Here is a 21,806-nt window from a genome sequence, read left to right as displayed (position 1 = left end):
TCGGTGAAAGAACAAAAACTAATAATAGAAATGTACCGTTCCGAGCTTCAAAGTTCAATGCACACAGAAAACATTTTTCCTGGCAGAATAAAAATCCACCAAAAAGAAATGTTTACGTCACCATGGGTGGAAAAGATGGGCCGAATAAAGCCTAGTACATTGGCCTATGTTCGTTCTGTCCCCAGTCGAATCGCAACACACGTCATACGGGTGGTACGCTGACAGTTTATTAGAATCTTCCCCGGGGACCGAATTTATTACCTACCGTCCAAACATGTCATTTCATTTGATAGAGTTCAAGTACTGAGGATGCGTTAAAATTTCAATGACTCGCTTGGCGACCACGTTGATTGTGTGACTGGGAGTTCCATTTGCGGAGGCAGCAATTTTGGCAAAACATGTTAGGCCTATTAGAAATTTGCAACCACCCCTTCCTCCAGATAAGTAAATGCGAGAAATACAGAAAAACAAAATTCTGTAGCTAGATAAGAGTGGTGGTCAGAGATTATTCTTACTAGCCAAATCGCAAACAAAGTGCGAATACATGAATCTTTAGTATGTTCGGTGGTTTATATTGGGACTCACAACATCCTCCTAAGAACTCCCTCTTAGACACCCGAAAAATGTCTCAAGAATTAAACACACTCAATGTTTGAGGAGTAAGAAACATGCGCCTGTTTCATGTCAGGTTTTTCTGAAATTGTTGCGCTGACTTCGCGTCATTCCTTTTTTTCACTGTTAAGTATTTGCGGCCGTGAAAAAACCTCATTATTAAAAAATGTAATATTGACATTTTCACTTTTATATTTCACTTTATTACCTTAAATTAAGGGCTACGTGTAGGGAACCTAAAATAAAGGGCGGGCTAAGAATTAAGAGTTACATTCACAGGCCTTCAAATTGAACTGTGCATTCTGAGGTGCTCTGCAGAGATTGATGGATACATGATGTCTCCAGCATAAATGGGAAGGTCGTTTTACTCCACTGCTCTACGAGAGAAAATGAAGTTTGAAACACGATAGCGCGAGCATGGGTGTGGGCATTTGAACCGAATGGGCAGTGCAGTGAGATACCGCGTTGGTGGAGTGAAGTTGGTTGGTTGATTGAGATAGCTACTGAAGAACATGTATAGCACAAAGAGGCTGAATATGTGGCAACGCACGGAAAGATATATAAGACCAGTTTCGCGTTATATTGATAGAATGCAGATGTCGCATGAATATGAAAAATGAATGAACCGAGTTGTAAGGTTTTGCATGAATTCTAATTCATTAATTAAGTATAGCTGGTGCGGGCTCCAGACGGGTTCCGGATATTCTATTTCGGATATACTTGAAGACTTATAAGCTGTAGGCTTTATGTCATGCGGAGCCTCACCTAAAGGACATTTTAAAAAGCCTAGAGATCGGTTCGCTGATATGACATCGGTGATATATTGGAGCCATGAAAGTTCGCTGGATAAGGTTGCAGCTAGAGATTATAGAATTGAACTTCTTCAGGAGTGTTCTTAGGAAGTTCGTGCGAAAAAAGGAAGGGAGAACTTTGGCGTTGAAGGGAAACGAGTTTGCATTTCCTTGGGCTCCATTAGCCACAAGCTGCACCATTCCTGTGTACGGTTAAGGAAACTTTGGAACGTGGTTTCATCATAAGGGTTAAAAATTTAGCGATCGATGACAGAATCACTGGCAAACATTTGATATTAGGCGGTACATGCCCGGGTAAGTCGTTATTATATGTTAGAGACAGATACTTGGGGTCGCCTACTCAGGTGAGGGCCGTCAACCAAAAAAGCAAGAGACAGCCGTTACCGCTTGTGTCCCTCTTGTGAACAATGTGCTCAATATTGTTGGTAATCAGGCATACGGCGTGTGTTTTCTGGTCCCAAGAATTGGAGTCGCGTGTGCAAGCGTGTCAAGTCAGAAAATACTAATCGTCGCGACTGCATCAAAAAACCCGACACATGCTACGTCGACTGTTTGCAAAACATTGTCTATCCAATTCTATTGTCCTGCAAACGGTTGTAAATCGAACAAACACACAGCTGCCTGAATGAACGCCTAAGGGACTTTTCACAATCGTCACGTCGTCGACAGGTGGCAGGGTGTCAGCACATTGCGACACCCTTTAGGGTAAACCTCCCGCTTAAGCGATTGTGCCACCATTACGGTTTCCGTGGCCGAAAGGAGAGAGAGGATGTCGAAGCTTTCGCAATCAACAGGAAAGGGAGCATGTGTGAAATTGATATGTATGCTTCACTACTCGCCAATGAAATTGCGTACCTGACGCGACTAGTTTTCAAAAGATCGTTTCGCGGCAAACAAAAATGGTGTTGTATTCGTAACAAAAGTTTTGATAAGACATTTATGCCGATTATTGCACTTTTCTTCTTTTTTTCTTCGCTCTTTCTTATATATTTCCCTGCCGTATTAAAATTCGCATAGGTTTTTAGCTCCGCCTGGTTTGCCTTTCTTTCTTATTCTTGTATTCTGGACTACTATGTTTTCAAGTTAAAATGTACTAAGCCTGTCAGAACACTCCTCTGCAAATTTCACCGCCTACTGAAGGACAACGATGGAGGGGGGAGGCATGTAAGCTCAGCTTATTTTTGAGCATTTTGTTTGCGGTCGTCTGAGCTTGGCCTTTGTCTTGAATGCTTTAAATGTGACACTCAGGCGACTTGCACTTTCATGATTGACGCTTGGATTTGGATTACAGCGGCTTTGACTTTGGACTTCGCTGTTGGATTTTCGCGCGCAGGGGAGCTCTGAGTTTCAATCATTGCTGTTCGTAGAGGAGGGGATTGGAATTTTTATCTTGTTTTGACCTCCATGCGAAGCCCTGCCTTGAAGGCATAATTATTCATATCAACAAGAGGAGTCGTGCAGTACACATCCTGCTAGTTGCGGTAACATTATGCAAACATTTGGCATTTTTTGGGGTAATTTTTTCTGAAAAAGCCAACCATCGAGGAAAGCTCCACACTACACTGTGACGGGACTCGCCGGCTCCTCGACCTTTGATTATTGTTTACCCTAGTAACGGCATAATTGTTATTAAGCACACCCAGAGAACAAGCCAGCCTATGTGTTCTAATAGCATATTCGAACTGTGAAATTATAACACGATAACATACCTAATTCCTTGTTTCTGTCCCCACGATGGTTTTGTGAAACAAGATGACAACTGTGGTACTTTGCTGAGAGGAGGCACAAATGACTGCATTCGAATCCCTGCAGACTTAGAATGTTGACAAACTGCGATGGTGATGTTTCGAAAAAAGTGTTGCAGCCAAACGCACGCGCCTTTCGAAACTAAGAGATAAGCCATATGTGCTCTTGCTATCATCTTCATATTTTTTGTGTTTTTTAAACAGCTCCTCGCAATGTATGGTCTGCGTACCTCGGCCTCAGTTATTTCTTCTGCCAGAACCATCGATGCAAAGAAGAATGATGCTCACCGCTTTTTTTACTGCCCCCTCGAAGCGGGTTCTTTACCACCAAAGAGCTCATTTGCTACTGACGCCATTGGCCCCCCGACGCAATTCCGAGCAATCTGAGCTTACGCAGATTACCCACCCACAAGCAACATTACTGTCAAAGCCGCTGCATTCATCTTACTGGAACGTCTTCATGCCATTCACAGTGAATAGGTAGGGTTAATAAAGACATGATTTATCTCCCGGGAGATCCCAAGCCGCGAACCCGTTTTGATCTACTTGGGAAATACAACCATAGAGGACCTATGGTTGCCACCAAATAACGTACTTGCTACGAAAGCTTCGAACTACGGGGATGCCTCCGTCGACGCTTTCAGTTATTACACCTTCAGCAATAGAGATGCGCCCTCCGAAGTCTGGCATCGGCATCGCTAACATGTTCATCATGAAGTTCGAGAGCAGTTCATGCAGCTGCTCCAAGCTGATTGGTAAATGTTTCCCCTCCTCCATAACAACGAGCAACTCACCAAATACGACCAGTTTCCCTACCTGCAGTAGGTCATAACCTGGGACGGGGTGCTCCGATTGCTGCATTTCCGCTTGCAAAACCTGTTGTGCAACGGGGGCCGAGACATTATGAAGTACACGTTTGAGAAAAATGACCTTAATATACCCAACCAGATTTTGAGCCTCATTAATCTACACGCCATACGATCTACAGATCTGCGGCATTCAGCCAGCTCGTGGAGGCTGTAAAAGTGAACTTACTTGATTGCATTTCCCTTTGGATGCAGGAAGAAAATGACAGTCAAATTTGGTTACAATCTTCCCGCGAAGGCATTTCCCTGTATTGGGACAAGGCACCATGCGCCAAACCTTTCGACAAGACGCCGAACACTTCACCCAGCACACTAAGGAAGGCTAACACAAAAGGCCTGTTTGGATTCATTGGTAAGGTTCCTTGAAACAGGAGTTCAGTACAAGAACAGTTAAAACGGTACGTGTGTATAAAACTGAAGCCATTGCAAGTGACATAGAAGTAACATAAACGCTTTGGCTCATTTAAACAGGGGTACCAAGGAAACATAAATCAAGAAAGTGATTTAGGGTTACTTTTTGATTTAGGCAAGGAAATAATTTTGATATTGTCACGAAGCCAAGGACGACGCAGTTTATTGGAGCGAACTTGTGCTCCCCTAACAACTCAAAAGAATACAGAGGCGGCGAAGCAGCGGTCAACAAAGTGACTTGCGTCGGCGAGCGTCGCAGTATCGAATGCCGAGGCGTCTGCTCTGCAGGCTTTTTATCTTTCGGCGCGAGTGTTTCTGGAACCGTCGATTCACTTCCAGAACATTGTAGATCACAGACGATTAGTCTAAGCTAGCGACGTTAGCGCGAAACAGTTTGCTTATCTGAATGTGATAGCCCGTGCGGCATAAAAATAAAGAATGGAAGAGGCGCTTTGCTTGGAACGCAGATAACACAGCGGGGCGTGGCCTGGCAGTAAAAACAAACAATAAATAAGCAAGCCCATACATGGTTCGCGGCATTACCCCCCCTCTCAGAGTGCATCGACCCGATCCTAAAATACAAGAAGTCCGAACAAACAACAACAACAAAAAAGTCCGTCATCTTGCATAGTAAGGTTTCAAGCGAACCACGTGGACGACTTCGGGCCGCGTGCGTCGTCGTGATGTTCCGGAATCACCATCGGGGATCACCTCGTAGGTAAGTTGGCCGACACGTCATAGAATTTGGTAGGGTCCGAAATATCGTCGCAGAAGCTTCTCACTGAGTCCGCGTCGTCGGATGAGAGTCCAAACCCAAACACGGTCCCCTGGGTGGTACTCGGCGTCTCGGCGTCGGAGGTTGTAGCGCCCGGCATCCACGAGCTGCTGGCGCGTAGTACGAACTCGAGCCAGCTGGCGGGCCTCCTCCGCACGCTGAAGGTATCCTTGGACGTCGGTGTTGAGGTCGTCGTCTTCTACGTGCGGAAGCATGGCGTCGAGCATCGTAGTTGGCCGTCTTCCGTAGACAAGCTCGAACGGCGTCAGCTGCGTCGTCTCCTGGATAGCCGTGTTGTACGCAAATGTGACATACGGTAGCACTTCGTCCCAAGTCTTGTGTTCAACATCAACGTACAGGGTGATCAAAGTTAAGTCGACAGGTTTTTTATAAATTAGCCGCTGAGCTGTACGAGAAGAACACCTCTGCTGTAAGGTTACGTACCCAGGGGAACACAGATTGAGGTGGTAAATATTGATGTCGGTGGCTTAATTAACTAAAATTGCATAATTAACTTTTTAGTGACTGCAGAAAACCAACATGTTTATATTGAAAAGTTGGGCGCAATCGTGTTTCTACACAGTTTCATTTAGCAGAATTTTTCTAGCGCATCTGTAATTCGAGATATCGAATTGCGAAATTTAATTGCCGTTTGCGTGATTACGCATGCAAGGCGGTGGCAGCCGGCGCAAAGCTCCTCCCTTTAGTGACGTACCTGCTGCGTACGAAGTTTAGTTTGACAACGGGGTGGAGGCATAGGCAAAAGCGATAAGTGGCACACTTATTGCTTTTATCGTCTTTGCTTTTGAAGTCAAAGAACAGCAGTGTGGTGTGACATGCGCAGTGACCTTTACCGGGTTACAGCTGGGAGCGGAAGATAATTTTACGGCACATTTTCAGTGCGGTTTGAAACCGCTGTGGGAATTATCTTGTCAGAGTGTTAGCTTCTTGACCGTGGCCTGATGCTTTATTAGCGCTGCCCGTCGAACGACAATCAAGAAAAGCGTTGAGACCCGCTATGTTGCAATGGCTGCTTCCACCGGCACAAGGTATTCAACAGAAACAAAAGTTGACGTGGTACTTGCAATGGCCAAGACGGATGGAAACGCCCTGTTAGCGGCGCGGCTGTACGGGGCTCGGTACCCACACCGTCCACTTCCGTCTAGGTCAACGTTTATAACCACGTTCCGGCGATTTTGCACAACAGGCTCTGTCCACCGTCAGCGTCAGAAGAGTGACACCGTCATCAATGAAGATTTCGAAATTGATGTTCTCGCGTGTGTAACGTCTATGCCAGAAATCAGCATCCGACAGATTGCCAACGAGTCAGGACGCAGCTTCGGAACAGTCGCAAGAGTGCTAAAAAAGCATGGGTTGCATCCGTACCATGTTTGCCTTCACCAGGACCTAAGTGAGGCAGACTTCGAAAGGCGGCTGGACTTCTGCAATTGGGGCCTCATCAAAATTGAAGAAGAGAGTGACTTCCTACAAAGAGTAATGTGGACAGACGAGGCTCGGTTTTGCCGGAATGGCACCGTAAATGTTCACAACGCCCATTATTGGTCACAACAGAACCCACACTGGCTGCGACAACACAAGCACCAAGTTCGCTGGAGTGTGAATGTGTGGTGTGGCATACTAGGAGACAGGATTATTGGACCCTACTTTTTTGAGGGCAACCTCGACAGCAAAAAGTACACCCAAGAAATTCTTAGTATTGTCGTCGACAACTTTGCCTGCGATCTTTCCTTAAATGACTTGCGAAAGGTATGGTTCCAGCATGACGGAGCTCCACCGCATTTCTCCACCTCTGCAAAAAGATGGTTGGACCGCCATTTTTCAGGACAGTGGATTGGGCGCGGAGGAGCGATGTTTTGGCCACCAAGATCCCCTGACCTTTCTCCGCTCGACTTTTTTCTTTGGGGCTAAGTGAAAGATCAAGTGTTCGCAACGGAGCCAATTGACATCAACGATATGAAGAACAGGATAACATCTGCCTGTGCGAGCATCCGACCAGAAGTACTGCGCAGAGTTACCCAGTCAGTGCGAGAGCGGTTTATGTTTTGCATTGCTGTCGAAGGGAAGTACTTCGAACATTATTTAAAGCACTGATACATTAATAGGTTTCCATAAAGACCCGGCAGTGGTGGGTGAGAACAACGACTTTTAAATAGTGCTACACCAATATTAGCTGGCCACTTCGATGACGCGAATGGTTGATCGACAAAAAACTACGACGTAATTTTGTCTCGGGCTGTCAGCTGGACTCATTAGCGCTGGAACAACTACTGTAAATAGCTCATGTAAATAGTTTATTGCTCATCCGCCTCTTCATTCCTGTCCCAATGCCACAGCAAAGAATTCATTAGCGTAGGCAATACCTTTGTTGATTTCAATGAAGATTTCAATGTTGAGAATTGAACACTGAATTTATTTTGCCTATCCCAAGTTAGCGATGTGACCGCTCATCTAGATACCATCACGCATGCGCAAAGCCTCCTCCTTCTCCCCCACACCGCCTTCAGCGCTGGATCCCTTATCTCGGTATTGCAGTTGCTACCATCAAGACATGCCGATCGGTTCCGTGTTTTGATAGCGGTTCGAAGAACTGCAGCTTGCGATTACGCAAGCGGTGTCAGTTATCACATTTGCCTATGCCTCCACCCCGTCGTCAAACTAAACTTCGTACGCAGCAGGTACGTCACGAAAGGGAGGAGCTTTGCGCCGGCTGCCACCGCCTTGCATGCGTAATCACGCAAACAGCAATTAAATTTCGCAATTTGATATCTCGAATTACAGATGCGCTAGAAAAATTCTGCCAAATGAAACTGTGTAGAAACACCATTGCGCCCAACTTTTCAATATAAACATATCTGTTTACTGCAGTCACTAAAAAGTTAATTATGCAATTTTAGTTAATTAAGCCACCGACATCAATATTTATCACGTCATTCTGTGTCCCCCTGGGCGCGTAGCCTTACAGCAGAGGTGGTCTTCACGTACAACTAAGCATCTAATTTTAAAAAAACCTGTCGACTTAACTTTGATCACCCTGTATATTGACAGCATATCTGCGATTGTCTTGTTCAGACGTTCTGTTAGTCCGTTCGTTTGGGGGTGGTACGCCGTCGTTCTTCTGTGATCCGTGTTGCTGTAGCGTAATATATCTTGCATCAGCTCCGCAGTAAAGGCCGTTCCGCGGTCTGTGATTAGGACTTCCGGGGCTCCATGTATGGGGCGCGAACCATGTATGGGCTTTGCAGGCGTTTTTGCAGCTCGCAGAATGCCTTTTCTTGGTCGTTGTCCCAGCTAAGAGGCGTGCTATCTTTCATCAACCGCGTGAGTGGCTCTGCAATGCGGGCGAAGTTTTCGACGAAGCGCCGGTAGTAGGCGCACAGTCCGAGAAATCTTCGCACGCCCTTCTTGTCTTTCGGCCTTGGGAAGTGCGCAATGGCCGAAGTTTTTGCCGGGTCAGGTAGGACTCCCGCGGCGTTGACGACGTGGCCCAAGAACTTAAGCTCCTCATACGCGAAACGACACTTTTCAGGCTTCAGCGTTAACCCCGATGTACGAATGGCCTCATTCAAATTTATAGCGTCTTCTCCATTGCGGCCGCCTCAGACGCGAATTCAGCCACCGTCTTCGGCGGGTTACGGACTAGACAAGCAAAAAGCTCTTGCTTCACTCCTTGCATCAGAAACCTGAGCTTCTTTTCTTCTGTCATTTCAGGGTCCGCACGGCCAAAAAGACGCTTCATCTCCTCAACGAAGATCACGACACCTTCGTTGGGGTGCTGCGTTCGAGTTTCAAGCAAAAGCGCAGCTCGCTCTTTTCTCACAACGGTAGTGAAGGTCTTAAGGAACTCCCTTTTGAATTGGGTCCAGTCGATCAAAGAACTCTCATGGTTCTCAAACCAAGTTCGAGCAGCATCTTCTAAGTAAAAGAAGACATGCCGGAAAGTTTCTTCGTCGTCCCACCTATTGAAGATGCAGACGCGCTCCAGCTTCTCCAACCATTCTTCGGGGTCTTCAGCGGGGGCTCCCCGGAACGATGGCGGTTCCCGGGAGTGCTGCAGGACGATTGGCGACGTTGTTTCTTGCACCGTGGTGTTGGTTGCAGCGTTCCTTTTCTTGGGCCCTTCTGGCATCAAACCGAACTCGGGTAGCAATCCTTGCAGTCGGCGGCTTTCTCTGGTTGGGCTGGCTTGGCGGCTTCCAGATGTCGTAGAGAGCATAAAGGGTGAGTACCCAGCACCTCCACCAGATGTCACGAAGCCAAGGACGACGCAGTTGTTATGAAGGAGAAACAAGTTTATTGGAGCGAACGTGTGCTCCCCTAACAACTCAAAAGAATACAGAGGCGGCGAAGCAGCGGTCAACAAAGTGACTTGCGTCGGCGAGCGTCGCAGAATCGAATGCCGAGGCGTCTGCTCTGCAGGCTTTTTATCTTTCGGCGCGAGTGTTTCTGGAACCGTCGATTCACATCCAGAACATTGTAGATCACAGACGATTATTCTGACCTAGCGAGGTTAGGGCGAAACAGTTTGCTTATCTGAATGTGATAGCCCGTGCGGCATAAAAATAAAGAATGGAAGAGGCGCTTTGCTTGGAACGCAGATAACACAGCCGGGCGTGGCCCGGCAGTAAAAACAAACAATAAATAAGCAAGCCCATACATGGTTCGCGGCAATAATAAGTGCACACGATGACCCCAGTCGGCGGGCCGTAAATCTGCTTCACGGTAACAACGGTTACTGAGCGGCAGTGGTAATGTGCGGCAGCAGCTCTGGTCAATATAAGGCATGATTTGTTGGTTTCTAACGATGCTGCCTACTTGGTAAAGTGATCACATATGCACGTCTGGCTTTCCGGGATGTCACCAACGAAGGGTGTTGATAGTATTTTGTTGTTCTTAAATTTAGTTCTTTGGATTAAGAGCGTATGTATAGCTCGTTGGGGGCGTACTCCATGCGAACAAGCTACGACTGCTCTGCGCACTTCGGAGCGGCAGGCGTGCTAAGCTATGCGCATTAGATGCAAGGGCGGGGTTCTTGGCGCACCTCCATTAAAGGACGTTCACCCCATCTGCATCGGAAAGATATATTGAATAAGAATATTTCGTGAGGACGATTCCGTTGCAACCTGTGTGCCCTGAAGAAAAGGGGCAATACACGATCAACCAAAGCGACTGCTGAAGAGGAATAGGGTTTAGAGAAGCATGCTCCATACGGCGGGAACATGGATGCTTGAGAAGTCGCATTTACTGGAACTGAAGAAATAGGCAGGTCCATACTTATGCCACACTTCAAATCTTCGAAGGATACGACAGTGTAGAATATTGCCCTTTCCTAGATGTCACAGCTTGTTATTTGTTCCCGGAGTGCATCACAGCGTGGAAGTGGGTTGTGTAGAAAAGAAAGTTATTTTGTTATTAACACTCCTAGGGCTTTTCTCAGAATATACAGACACGAAGATTACGCCAGGGAACTGTTATCGCCCCCAGGGTTATTCAATGGGCTTTTAGGCTCCATACTGATTCACTCAGTTGTACAATTTTATGCAGAGGGTGTTGTCTTTTTGTTTTCGCAACACATTCGCTTCTTGTTTTGTTCAGTTGCGTTCTAAATAAAAGCCTTGATATATTGCAGGACGTTCAAATTTAAAAAAAAATATTAATAAGTAGCCCACGCTCTGCTACCGTTTTAGTGAACTAAGCTGGATTTGTTTTCTTTACAACAAAAATCCCTTCGTCAGTGTGAATCGCTAACATTTTATGGAGTCATACATGGCGGTAAAATGATTTGCTCTCAACATTTGCTACGCGGTGGCAAGGGAAAGGACGTGTACTTTGATATGTTCGAATGATTGATTTTCAGTATTTACATGATGTCGCCCATGAGACAGTACCGGCGCTGGCTGCGCGCCAGCGCAGCTTTTTTCTCGGACGTTGGACCACAGCACCCCGTGTCGTTGTTCTGATCCTTGTCGTCTTCTTGTAACATAGCCCTGCGGTCGAGGAACACCGCCCCAAGTGAGCCCTTTGTAGATGAGCGAGTGTATTGAGTACGAACGATGAATTGATAACGCACAATGAAGACGTCGTTGCCACCACGGATGAAGATGACCGGTTTGGTGAACACCGGTCCGGAACAGTCATGCCCGCCGACGTCATGAAGCAATGGGTAAACCCTTTTAGAAGACGCGCCGGCGAACGGGCAGGGGGACGGCATCGTCGTCTTGTCTGGTCGCAGCTTCTGACGTCTCGGCTGGTTTCGGCTCGTCATAGGCTGTAGGCACGGGCTGGGGAACAGATGTGATGGGTTACTATGATTGGGGCATTCAGATGCGGTTCAAGAACCCGAGAAGCGCTCTTCAAGAGCCAAGATGGCGCGATGCTGGTGGTCCAGGATGAAGATGATCGTCCCGCACACTCCACCAAATGCTAAGTGGTGGCAGGACAAAGGTAGTGTACCATGAGATTGGCGAACGATATATTTTCAGTATTTAAATGGTGTCGGCCGTGAGACAGAACCGACGCTGGCTGCACGCCTGCCCAGCTTCTTGTTCCTCAGTCGTTGGACCACGGCACCACGTTTTGTTGTTCTCATTCACGTTGTCTTCTTGTAATATTGAACACATAGCAGCGACAGGTGCGCGCGCTCTGGCTGGACTATTGGGTCTTAGCCACAAAAAATATTTCTAAGAGGATGTACGCTTCTGATAATATACAGGCTGTATATGCGCCCAACATTCGTGTCTGGTGTATTTTGTTATCTCGTTCCGCGAAGTATATACTTTGCCACTGTTGAAGCTGTAACTACAAGCATTCCGATGTGGTTTAGGTCTGCCGGTTTGCATCCCAATCACAGTGATTGCTTTCCTAAGGTTCCTCAAGACCGCGCTGGCCAGACCACAGACACTTTTTCTCCGAAACACAATCTCGTTATCCGGCTCATGTTACCTCGTTGTCATCGCCCTAATGTCATTTCTGCAAATTCTTTACTTACTCCTTTAATCACCACTCTGCTTTTAGTGCTAGTCTTGCAGTTTCAGTCCATATTGGCAGAGATTTTGTTCGATAATGTGTCCCCCCATAATGCAAAGTTTCTCCCGGTTAACGTAATTATGCATTCATCTGTACCACCACTTAAAAAACCCATCCCACGTGGTTAATGCACCCGGCGCTTTGTGGAAAGAGGACCAAGGTAGGGTGCGTCCCATCTCTCTGCAAAGGATTGACCTTTTTCATTGCGTTCATATTATTGCTTGTGCAGAATATTTTAATCTTGTCCTGAGCACGCTAAAAATTAATTTGCCACATTCTACAGTGATGGTGCTCACCAAGTCCATTTCCGCGTGCATGGCTCGGTCCTCGGAAAAGTCTTATCCGATAAATAAAGCTTTATATTCCTGCATCCCGAATTATGTGTGGACAATTTGGCTATCTGGTGTCTCTGGAGTAAACCCTGATGAAAGCGCTAATAAATTGGCAATCATGGCTTTTGGCATCTCCAGTTAAAGCGGTGATTCTAGCGTCTGCTTGTTATGTTTGTTGCTTGTTACTAGCCCGTTATTGTCTATACCTGTTGGTCTAAGGCGCCTCTGATCCCGGTGTCTGCATAGCGGTATGCACACGATGTTATTAAACTATCTCTTTTCTGGCAAGCTGAGTGCTATTTCACGATTTTTGTTCGCAACTCATCTCGATGTTTACGAGAACGTAAACCACAAATATTTTATGGGCTGCTGTTTCTGTATAAATGTGTTTAATACACATTACCATTCAAAAAATGAGGCACGCTTTTTGAAACATTTTATAAACCCTGACATGGAAAAGTAACAAATTACTTCATTTTTCTACCAAACATCTCCGCTATGTGACAAATTATACAGACTGAAGTCGTGATATCACCAAAATACGGCGATTATTCCAGTTTTCTCAATGCTGATTGAAGAGACTTTAGTGCAAAAACACAGCAGGGCCTATTTACAGCTTGTGGGGGTTTTGGGCGCCAAATATATTCATTAATACTTTGCACCCGCAACCAGTATTGTTTTTTTCAGCTGCTCGTGTCTAATTTCATTCTAAAAGCCGTGGTATCAAAGTATTGAAAGAGCCTCTTTGCGCCCACCAGAGTAGGCCCACCCCAGGAAACGCCTTCATAAATTTTGTATATTCCAATCACCACTATCAGTGACGAGGCCACGGGGGGTCACAACGTGAGGTATTTTAGAGCTTCCTGCGTCCATGTACCTCACATGATATTTCAACAAAGTCTAATAAATTCATTTAACGGGCATCCACTAATACTTATTTTTCTGTCAGAGAAGGCTTACTATAATGAGTTTTGATGAGGCAGTTCACCTGTACCTCGTTGGTAAATGTAGCAAGGTTAACGTTTCACTTCTTCAATTTATGCTGATTTATATGTCATTTCCATCTAACCTATTGGACTCTCTACCGGAAAAGGTGGTCGATCTGCTTTGCACTTTGAAGCCCGCAGGTGCTGCGCAGCTTCGGTTTTGTTTATTCTCTGAAAAAAAAATTTTTCTTGCAACTGGCGTAACGCTTAGTTCTTGGTGGGAAAATTTTTGTGGTAGAGAACTCCGGTATAAAAAGCCACGCCAATTTATTGCATTTAACCAGCTATCGACGTATTCCTTTGCTTTGTTCCTTGCTGACAAATTCTCTTTGGGGAGGAAATCAGCAACTATAATTTATTTGCGTTCCTTCAGTTCTATAATTTTAAAACTATCAGGGCAATAGCTATACACGATGCAAATGTTTTTTCATCATAGCTATATACATTACAAATGTTAGTTAGATGCATTGCAAATGCAAAACTTGATCCTATTTTGTCAAAGTCAAATTGAAATTTCTCTGAAAAGAATAAAAGTTGAGAATTGTTCTATAAATCAGTTGAATTTGAATATATTCATTGAGCCACAGGGGTTATCTTTTCCCTTTTCTTGCAATGCGAGGTGGACCGGGACCATTGTGGCTACTATATTTATTGTAAGCAGAAAAAAAGATTTTATAATAAGTAGTTCAGTACATTGTTTCTTAAAGTGACAAAACATAACTTATAAAATATATTCCGCCTACCCGCTTCCAGTTTGTAAAGGTTATACAGATCAATTTAGATTGTTTCTTGCTTTTTTCAGCAAAAGAAGCTCAATTCTTTGGACTCCCTCTTCTGCTTCTCGTCGCTGTCATCCTAGTTGAACCCTTTCACAAATTTCAAAGTGACATTTTTTTAAGTGGTTAAATTCTCGTACCTTAGGTTGTGTACGGCGCAGTTTTTTACTATGTGGAAAGGTGTGCGGGAAACAGATCACTTCTCTTTTTTCAAAAGAAGAAAAAGATGTGTTGTTTTGCTTTGGGTTGTTATGGTTTGTTATTTTAAAACAGCAGTTCAGACCTCGCAAATGACGGACAATGAGTATCTATAGTAACGACGGCTCATGTAACGATAAATAAACGCGCGCTAATTATTTAGGAAGGTTGCAAGGAGATGAAGGTGCTCTCTGGAAGGATTACACCACAGAGCGTACTTTTTTGTAGTTTAATATTCGCAGAAACATTGGGCAACTGCTTTCGAAAGATTTGAAAGAACACTGAATTTTTGAGCAAATATACGTGGTGAACGTGGACGGGTGACATTGATTTTTATTGCAATTATACACCATGGCTCAAAAGAACACTTCAATTTTTTGGGTTTGTACAGCTTGCAACCACGGCTGTTAAATACTTCTACTTGCGGACAATATTTTTTAATAACCGCAAAAAACTGTTCAGCAATGCTACGAATTGCTGCAGAAAACAAGGCGTATTCCCCAGTGGAGAAGCTTAGTCACGCTTTCTGTGTGTAAGCGTGACTAACAAGTCAGGCCTTGTATTGGGGCAAAGAAGAAAAAACGTGTCTGCAACACCAAATTTGATAGATAAGTGTTTTCTGCATTTCCCGCCACATGGAGGGTCCTTCGGATGTGGTCCTTTCCTAAATTGTAGGAAAAAACGACTTTAAAATGGTAACAAAGCTGCTATTTATGCGTCTAAACTTGCTATGTCACTATAGCCATTGTTTCAACCAAGGAAGCAGCTGAAAGAAACTGTCCACTTCTGCAGTTTTAGAGCTCTAAATTGCATCGGGTAGGAAAGGCGAACGTGAATATTAGAAATGCGGATTACCAACAGATTCCAATCTTTGACTTGATTTGCCTTTTTTTTGCGTAGCACTCACTGCTTAGTCCACCGCATCCCTGGTGGTGGAGTTGGTAGTGGACGGGCTGAAGACGCAATTGCCCGGGCTGACCAAATGGCTGCAGAAAAGTAGGCTACTAAGCAATGTTCAAAAGGAGACGACATCAGGTGCCCGGAGATGGAGAGCAATAAAACTTTAGTTCACTGCTTTCGCTTTTTTGCCTGGTACCATTTTGTTGTCGTCATGGTGTCATCTCTGCATGAAGTGGAAGTGAGAGCGACACTGTGGGTGAAAAACTGCTGAGTTTCTTATCAAGTGTGAGACAGACCTAATTGTGACAGCGGATATTATTTCCAGAGCACCTACTACTATGTTGAAGGCATCGATTATTTTCTCGCATGATCAAACTTGGCAGCACTTTGCGTAGGAGCAACAAATCACGTTGTTGCTAACTTTGCAACACTGAAATTGTGTTGGTTTTTCAAGGGAATTCCATAAAAAATGTTCTTGTTGAATTTGTTCTCATCAGAAATTATGCAGTTTTCCACAAAAAACTAAAAGATGGGATCAATAGGTTAAGGTAGGATTACCAGTTTTAAACATAAACATATATTTATGTTTTTACCAGAACACAGTCTCAACGTAGGGGTATTCTTGGGCAATCAAAAGAAGATATCTTAATATCTTCTCGCTAATACAGATTGCTTTCTTAATTATCCGCTGAAATCCGTCGCAGGAGAGGTCAATGCATGATCCAGAGGCCTCAGGGCACACAGCACATGGTAGATATATTTTTAGGAAACAGAAATGATGCCACTAGCAATAACCGCTTGCTGGGTGCGATGCACACAACGGGGTAGAACGGTGGTGAGATGTGGGTGCTGTTAAATGCAATATGTCACGCGCTAGGGAATGAGACGGATTGTGAGAGACGTTCGTAGAATTGTTGTGCGTCATGTGTATTTGAGAAGCCAGAGCTTTTTTTTTAATCAAGATGGTTAAGTCTCTTCTCGCTATAAACAGACGCATGAGGTTCCCTTCGGAAATACTTTCTCCTCATTACTCTTCAATAGGCGGTAAAGCTTCATACCGATTCACTCCGATGTACAAACCCGGGTTGATGGATATGATATCGCATTTGTCATTTTTTGACGGACATTCATTCCATGTGTCATATCAATCTTATTTAAACGCCTCGCAATTATTGCTGGACGTTTTAAAATACCCTTTAAATATTAAGAAGTGTATTCTTATGTTCCCTCTTTGTACCTAATCTTGGTTTTGTTATCCTGTCATAGACAATCCCTTTGTGAGGCGGATTTGCGAAAATACCTTGTAATCACACAAGGCACTAATTTGAATGGGCGCCTACACGTTCAGTACAACGGTTTCAAAATTTCGTATTTTTCCAAACTGCACTATCAGAGAGGATTCCATGGCGGTAATGACATGTTATTTTCAGCGCTTCCTGCTTCCATGAACGTCGCTAGCTGCATTGGGATATTTGGATAATATCTTCTAAATTACTTTATCCGGCATCCAATAACCTTAGTTTGGGTGCCGGATAAAGGCTGGCGATGACGTGTATTGATGAGGAGATTGACATGTTTTTCGTGGGCACAAAGGGCAACGGTACGAATGGTAACGTTTGCACTTCAATTTATGGTGACTCAGATGTCATTTCCTTTTAACGTATTCTCTCTACGAAAAAAACAGGGACGACGTGCATTGCACTTCGGATTTACAGGTGCTATGCCATTTGAGATTTTTTCAAAATTTTTTTGAGGTCCCTTTTGTCTTTTATCTCAACAAACGCTTAGTGATTGGCTGTACCATTTTTTAGTAGAGTAGTTGTGTATAAAAAGGCACGCCAATATCCAAATTTACCAGCTTTTGAAGTAAATCTGTGCCTTGTTCTTGTGTAAGGAATTCGCTTTGGTAATGAAAGCATTAACCATAGTTTCTTTGCGCTACTTGATTTTGTTAATTTTTTATTTTTTAAATTATCATCGCAACAGTTTTAGATAGTGCAAATGTATTTTTGTTGTATTTAGCTGCTAACTACAAAATAATTCTTAGTCAAAGACAAAGTTCATAGATTTTAGAAGGAAAACATTGTAGACCTGTTATATAATAACCTTTTCTACTTAGAAGAATATTTTTATTGTGTGTACTCAATAAGTGGTTATGATAAAATAACACTCCACGGTTTTGACCAATTCAGCTGAATTTAAAAAGGTTCCATCGACGGCACTAAAATATAACATTTCCGTATTTGTGCAATGCCAAGTTGATGGCAAACAAATTTGGGTAATATGATTAATGCACGTAAAATACTTATCGCCTATTACGTAGTTCAGTGCATATCTCTATGATGTGACAAAATAGAACTTTATTATGTATTCCCAACCACCGTTGCCGGTTTAAAATTTTAATTAAAAGGGAATTCCGTTTTTGTTTTCGCTTTTTCGCAGAAGAGACATGATGGCTCGATTCTTTGGACTCCCACTTCTGCTTCTCGTCGCTGTCATCCTAGGTGATGCTTTTCAAACATGATTCAAATCAAAAACTTTCCAATTAAGTTGATTTCTTGTGTCTTACGTTAGTGTTCGATGGAGTTTCTTACCAATGGCAGACCTGTACTGAATAAATGAGCCAACATGTCTATTTACAAAAAAGAGAAAAGATTTCATCTTATGTTCTCGCTAATTCTGAAGCAGTATACAGCGAAACCTCGGGAATGACTGAGAACGAACAATTTTTGTAAAACCGGCCAATGCATCGCAGTATAACAACGCACTAATTATTTAGGCAGAAGATGTAGCCTTTATGGCGGCACGAATACTCTACGTCAAGAAGCTGAAAAGGAGATAGATGTCACTATGTCTAACGTTTACAGCACAGGCCAAATTTTGTTGTGTGGGTTTAGGTTCTGAGAAAAAAATGTAGACTATTTTTGAAAAATTTAAAGGAGCAGCGTTGATTTTGGTGCAAGCTTGCGTGGTCTACGGAGAGAGACAGAGTGGATTTTTATGCAACAATACACCATGTCTGAAAAGCATTTCTCAGCTTTGATGCTGGCACCGCTTACGAACGTGGGTATTCGATACTTCCAGTTGCTTCCCCAATTTGCTCTGAACAGCATAAATAGGCCAAGAGACGTTGACTCCCTGTGAGACAAAACTACGCGTATTTTTCAGACAACATGCGTAGTTCAGTTTATTATTTGCAGGATAGACCTTCAGGAATTCTATTAGGCCAAAACACCAGAAACGTGTCATCAGAGTTTAACCAGCAAGCGTTTTCTACATTTCCCGCACATGTACGACTCTTGAAATCCGGGGAGTCCACTTTAAGGCTCTCAAAAATAAAGGACTCGGAAATGGTTACAATGTTGCTATTCGTACACCTGAAATTACAATAGCACTTGTAGCCATTTGTCCTGCAATTAAATAAACGGAACAAAGTTCTCTATTATATAAAGTTTGAGGGCGCTGTTTAAAACAGGTACAGGCGAACATAACCATTTAGACTGCTTCTGTAATAGCTTCCACGCTTTGACCTTACTTCGATTCTCTTTGCTTAGCCCTCACTGCAACGCCGACCGCAGCCCTCGGTGGTGGAGTTGGAGGAGGCCGTGCTGAAGAAGCAATGGCCCGCGCCGAGGAACTGGCGGCACAGAAGTAGAGCAGCCTGCAACATTGAAAGTGAGAAGACATCGAGTGCCTGAAGATGGAGAGCAATAAAGCTTGAAAAAAATGCTTTCCTGTACTCCTCTGCTTTTGAACACCTCTGCTTTTGAAACTAGACTGGGCAGGCTCACGTGGACCGCTCGGGGAACGTAGGCCTGTTGGGCCAAAAGAGATGATATGGCTTCCACACGTTGAATTCTACTGCATTGCCGAACAGGTTCGCGCAGCGGCACTTCAAATTCTTCCGAAAGTTTTTAGGCTTTGCAGCAGTCGCCGGCACATTTACGTCGACGTCGTCTTCGCTGTGAGCATTCACAGTGCACCGATTGCCACAAAAGTTTGTTTGACTCGTCTTTTAAGTCTGAGCTTGGCCGCACCTTTTTATTAAAACAGTTAGCCTATGTTATTACAGATGCTATTAAGAATAACACATATACAAAAGACTAACCCGGTAAAATTCATAGCGGTTGCATGAAACGCCGGCGAAGTAAACAACGAAGACGCTTGTGGCGTCATGCATCCCCTTTACAGAAAGTTAGTTATATTTAGAGTACGAAGTTCTGGGAAGGTCTTTTTCAAGGTTATTTTGCGTATCAGGCTAAAACATACCCAAAAATTTCAGGTATAAGGCACTGATATTTGTTGAGATTTTCTTTTTTCTCACCGCACCACGCAAGTTTCGGTTCCAGAGCCGTTCACAAGCTGTGGAAAAGTTGACTCTCTGTTTCGGACTAGGAAAAGAACATCATAGTGACTGCAGAATTTTTAAATTTGGGGACATCCGCAGATTCCAAACTGCCAAAAATGACTCTAAAAAGTTTTTTGTAAAGTGATAACATAGCTAAACAGATGCTAGCAGAAATTCTATTTGCTAATTTGTTTCTACCACGATTACGTTTACGAAAAACGCCAGCACCAGCGAGAGGGTTTTGAAGGTTTTGCAAGGCGTTCTTTAGCTTCGCTTTCAAAATTAATTAAATTACGGGCCGCGTCAGCCGCACTTCTTTCGAAAGCACAGCAGATTGCAGAGTTACGAATGGCCGTGGGTTCGGAACTGACTTGGCTCAACGTAACGCGGTTCTTCCAGAGCTATAGACTACGAATCCCGCCCAAGATTGAGCAAACGCAGTGTCTAGAGTGCCGTGCGACGGCACTCTAGCTGACCGCTGCAGGCATGGCTCGAGTGCCGTCCGACGACATTCGAATATTTAAGACTAGGCTAGCACCGGTCCAAAGCGTTTGTCGTTGTAGTTTGAGGATCCGCCTTAGGTTCGTGCTCGCAAGGGCGGTGGTTCAAGACCGGTTCTTGCCTCGGTTTTTTTTCATCTTTCTATTGAAGTATAATTTTTATGCCTTAAGTTAGTTTTTGTGTTTCAAATGATTTCTGTGTGTGCGTTAGGTTATCTTATGCTATGTTTAGGTTATGTTGCCTAGCTTTACGTTATCTAGAGCGATATAGCGCCAGACGCGGCAATTTTGCCACAAAACGCCGGTGAACGTCGATATAGTACACTGCTTATAATATCGTCGAAAGGCACTCTGGACCCGGCCTTGGGAAAACCAGCTAGTTTTCATTTTCGATCGCATCGCTTCTGTTACGAATTTCAGGTGTCTCGCCGAGGACGACGACGACGAAGTAGAAGGAGCGGTTCGTTTGTGTTCTTCCTCCGCTCGTTGTTTTTGCCAGATCTCGTGGTTTTCGGCTGGTTTTACATCCAGTGATCTGTAGTGACGCTGGAACATCTCTGGCCCCTCCATGGTCGGACTGCAAGCAAAAGGATGGCCCCTTGGGGTTCTCCTCTGCATCGGATCCGGCCCACCCGCCGCTAGGCCTAACGACACTGGCTCTCAGCCACTGGCGGTTGCGACGGCGCGCCTCTATGTCACGCATGCGAGAAAAGCTTTGCGAACCGCAATCCACTGCGCCTAGGTAGACGCTTGCTGCTCCTGACATCGCTACAAACCCTTCTCTGGACTCCCCGCTGCAAATGGAGGCAACGCTACCGTTCCCGCTATCCCCGGCGGACCTCTCTACTTTATCGAAGTGGTCTTCGGCCAAAGGTACGGCCCGAGTTAGAGCTGAGGTTTCACCCTCACCTGCGGCGAAACCGGTGTGTACATCTGTCACAAACACATCCCTGCAACCGACCGATGAACGGTATACAACAGCGACATGTATTTCATCCCGCACAGCCTCCGCCAGTTCGCAGGTCCCTACAACCAATGAGCAGAGTCCCTCAGTGTACAAAGTTGCCATCAAACCTCGAGAGCGATTCAACATCCTCTCTCTTCCGACAAGGACACTGAAGCAGACGCTGGACGGATGCCTAGGCACATCCGGATTTGCTGGCTACGCGTACCACAGCCGAACCAACACAGTGTCTGTGTGGGTGTCGTCTCCTGAGGCTGTCCAGCGACTGGGCGCACTGGATAATATTCTTCTGTTGGCTGGAAAACAGCTACCTTTATAAGCGTGCCTGCTCTCTGGTACTGACATCCGACGCTATGTTATTTCGGGAGTAGACCCCGGATAAAATCCTGAAGACCTGCAGGCCAGTACCCGTTGCTCCGCGCACCAGGTTCTTCTTGTCCGCTACATGGGCGCTGTCCGCACGTGTCTCATAACTCTGCCAGGGCCGCTAGAGCCACCGGATCGTCTTTTCTACAATGGCTGCGTTCTTCGCCCACG

The 21,806-nt window shown here is 44.8% G+C and overlaps 1 long non-coding RNA gene across 1 annotated transcript; it reads left to right on the top strand.

Annotated features, from left to right (window-relative positions):
- The first annotated feature begins 17,321 nt into the window (after window positions 1–17,321).
- LOC144145070 (uncharacterized) lies at window positions 17,322–19,160 on the top strand. The gene is made up of 3 exons (XR_013317425.1): window positions 17,322–17,363; window positions 17,900–17,961; window positions 19,012–19,160. It is a non-coding gene; the product is annotated as an uncharacterized LOC144145070 (long non-coding RNA).
- Window positions 19,161–21,806: the final 2,646 nt, after the last annotated feature.

This window comes from Haemaphysalis longicornis, unplaced genomic scaffold (genome assembly GCF_048455015.1).
Source record: "Haemaphysalis longicornis isolate Haplotype H1 unplaced genomic scaffold, Haemaphysalis longicornis Haplotype H1 scaffold_7, whole genome shotgun sequence".
In the NCBI taxonomy this organism is placed as follows: Eukaryota; Metazoa; Arthropoda; class Arachnida; order Ixodida; family Ixodidae; genus Haemaphysalis; species Haemaphysalis longicornis.
The sequence above is the reverse complement of the archived record's forward strand: the minus strand, read 5'-3'. Positions and strand labels throughout refer to the sequence as shown.